The sequence below is a fragment of the Hippocampus bargibanti genome, linkage group LG04 (assembly GCF_051943395.1).
Source record: "Hippocampus bargibanti isolate YZ-2025 linkage group LG04, ASM5194339v1, whole genome shotgun sequence".
Taxonomy (NCBI): Eukaryota; Metazoa; Chordata; class Actinopteri; order Syngnathiformes; family Syngnathidae; genus Hippocampus; species Hippocampus bargibanti.
The window spans coordinates 30,465,940-30,469,372 of record NC_142737.1 but is presented as its reverse complement, the minus strand read 5'-3'; the positions used below and the strand labels follow the sequence as shown (position 1 = coordinate 30,469,372).

At 38.0% G+C, this 3,433-nt stretch overlaps 1 long non-coding RNA gene across 1 annotated transcript in view; it reads right to left on the bottom strand.

The window, feature by feature from the left end:
• Positions 1-361: 361 nt before the first annotated feature.
• The window catches only part of LOC148899678 (uncharacterized), a 3,178-nt gene continuing 106 nt past the window's right edge, over positions 362-3,433 (bottom strand). Inside the window, exons 1-3 of the long non-coding RNA XR_016114774.1 lie at positions 2,154-3,433; positions 1,521-1,559; positions 362-1,403 (exon numbers count right to left, since the gene is read on the bottom strand). The exon at positions 2,154-3,433 is cut by the window's right edge and continues 106 nt beyond it. This is a non-coding gene — a long non-coding RNA (uncharacterized LOC148899678). The remainder of the gene's footprint in view (positions 1,404-1,520; positions 1,560-2,153) is intronic.

The following is a 3,433-nucleotide window of genomic DNA, read 5'->3' as shown; positions in this document are numbered from 1 at the left end:
CAACAAGTTGAAAGTACTCAAAATTTTTATGGCAACTGATTACATCAATTTTTTTTAGTACAGTTTACTCAAAAATTTTGAGTACAGTTTACTCAAAATTTTTGAGTAGTGGAAATAAATTTTATGAGTTTGACTGAACTTAAATGTTATGAGTTTGAATGAACTTAAAAGATATACTTTCAGTTTACTCTGTTTTCTTGTTATTGTAATTTTTAAGTTAAAATTAGGTTTCATATTTAAGCGTAACCAACTCAAATTTATGTTACCTGAAAAAATATATTCATGTATACTGTACTTACATTTGCCTTCTGTGTCTAAAAACAAAAACCCACCTCACATGTCTGTTTTAGTGCACATTTTTTTATTAAGGTTTAAAACAACCTTTGATAAAACATTCATGATAACAGTATCAAATGCACAACATGTCTACATACCAAAACAACAAATAAACCCCTGAGCAGTTCTTTTTTAGTAATTAACACAACATCGTGATGAAGATGTGAAATAAACACAACAACAAAACAAAACAGAAAAACAACAAATTATACTCTGCTGTTCTGTTAAAAAATAAATTCTTTGACAAGCATATACTTGAATAAATACAAGAGAATACATTTCAATGTACTCGTCATAAGGTGCAAATCAAAGTAAAATTTACTAAAAACAAACAGTATTCATGAAATGAAAAAAGACATTTTAGTGAAATCCAGGTTTACACATCAAATTATGAATAGAAAATCAGTCACAAACAGTACATCAATGTTTACGTATCCAAAGCAGAGTAAAACTATGAAATTACTTATCCAGTGTTGCTTTGTTCCGTAATATTGGAGGCACCGGTGCCTTCAATATTGCGGAACAAAGCATTTTTCAAACTTAGCAGGCACGGTTTGAGTGGTCTATTATCATCAAGACATAGCAGTATTTTCTGAATGAAGGTGAATGTGTGGATTGATTATTTTGGAGAATCTAAATGCAATGCATACATTAAAGCAAACAAGAGGAGGTGTGTATCAGCCAACCTGGGGAGACATCTCACAATAATGCCATCTTCTATCACAACAGAAATGCTGTTGGGGTTAAACAAGATGGCGCTAGTTGTCAGTTTTCACAGAGAGAAGTGCGACAGGAATGTTTTCAATGTCTGGATCCTCTTCCCACTGCAAAATACACCAATAGACATTTGTGTTAAGTAGGCAATACATACATTGCATGTTTTGAAGAACCGTGAGTCATCTTCTCGTAGATATGCATGGAGAGCACGAAGGGCCAGACTGCGTCTCGTGTATATCATGCTGTTCCTTTATCAAAAGCCAAGTTTTAATTTGGGGAAAGCGACAGGAGCTTAACATTGCAGTACTTGTCTTCAGCATCTCAAACCCAAGACAGTGTCCTATGGAGACCTATGGAGAATTAAGTTTAGGTAAAATTCTGTTCAATATAAAAAAATACATACATGTATTATTTTTAATATGATTCTGGTAATTAATCATGTAGCATTAATAAAAATGTGAACATACCTTAGATAATGGTGGTGTTACTCAATTTCCACCCTGGGGCTAAAAGGTTGAATAGAAAAAACAGACAACAAATGTAATCATTTAATTTAATAAAACACCTTGATCCATGTTTACTTTTTAAATAGAATAAATAATCTAATTTACCAGATTAAATGATGCCATCAAGCCAGTCAGGTGTTTGCAGTTTGAAAAATGGTGTTTGCAGTTTCAAAAATACATTTAAAAAGTTTCAGGTTTACACACGAATGACCATTTAAAACTACACCAATTGTACAGAGTGATATTTCATTTGGCTAGCATTATATTTACTTAGTGCCTTCTTAAAACGGCAGCACAACTGTTGCACGTTGAATTAGCATGATTTATTGTGCTGCCGTTTAAAACAAAGTTAACTCAACCTGCTGGCGTTGCAGCATCTGTGTGGTGGATTTCGGGTGACCCTTATAACTTTTGAAGTTCATATAAAACTTAATTTAACACCCATTTGACTATTATTCTCGAACCTTCGCGGACACAAACATAACTCGCAACACCCCGTGATAGATATTTCTCCACCTTCGCGGTACAATTCTCCTAATAACCTGGTTGTGTCTTTCAACAAACAAGAGACGTTTAAGAAACATTCCTACTTACCACAGAAGAGCTCGTAACATTAGGAGAAGTCCTTGGCTCGAGCGGCGGATATAATGCCCCAAACGGACTTTCCAAAATATTCCTTTCCTGTGGAGCGACTACAGCATTGACACACTGGGTCCTTGTACTATAGTTAATTAGTTAACAATACATCTGCTGATGCACAAACTTGGACACATCATCAGTGTTGATTCCTAGAATCACTGGGTGTTTCGGGTCTTTCAACAGACACCCTCCTCCAGGCGACCCGACCGGGGTTTGCAAGGCCCCGGTCTGTGTCCAAGTGGCATGCTACTGCTCCACTGCCCCCATGGCCCTCCTCAACCAGAGCTATCTGGTGGCTCTTTCTGCTGCCTCCACGTTGTTGCCTATGGCTCTTCTGCGGTTTGCACCTGTTATGCCCAGTGTGCCATAGGCTTTGCTCAGGGAGTGGCTGGCAAATCCCCGACTGCCCACCTCCACCGGCATACACCTCGACCTCCACCCGTTCCTCCGACATTCCTCCGCCAGCTCCTGGTACTTCTCCCTCTTCCTTTCCTGAGATATATAGTATATTAAATATGATTGTTTGTCTTTCCACCCTAATTTAAAATGAATAATCCATCGGTCTCTGCCAGATTCAGCCGTTGAGAATTCAAATGGCGTCCAATGAGAGCACGCAGTGACGTCATCACGCAGCTTCCTGCCGTGAACTCTAAATGTTTGAGTAAACGATTGCCATGAACTCAAAAGTATTGATCTAGTGCAAATTAAAAATGCAGGACTCATTCAAAAACTCAAAACGTTTGAGTTTTTGAAACAAAAAATCGGCTTTTGAGTTGACTGACCTCAATGACTTTAAGTCAGTAGTACTGTTCGGGTTTACAGTGTATGTATGTATGTATGTATTTATTGCTGTGCACGTGTTGTTTGTTTCTTTGTTTTGTTTGTTTGTTTGTTTCCATGTTTTGTTTGTTTGTTTGTTTGTTTGTTTGTTCGTTTGTGCCGGGTTTGGGAATTCCCATTTGACACAGTGTGAAGTGAGAAGAGGTAGAGTTCACTTCCTCTTCTCTCTCACTCCCTCTTCATCTGCCCCTCCCTACCTGCAATATACAACTTTAAGGAACTGATGGGTGAAAAGTGATCGTTCGTTCCTGGTTCATCGCTTCTCAGGGTGTTAGAAGTGGGATGGTGAAATCAGCAGGAAGCCAGGTGTTGAACAGAAGAAGTTAATTTAATCTTGTAGACAGCAGGGACATTGTGTGAGGTCGGCCGAGGAGGGACAGAAAGGAAAGAAAGCA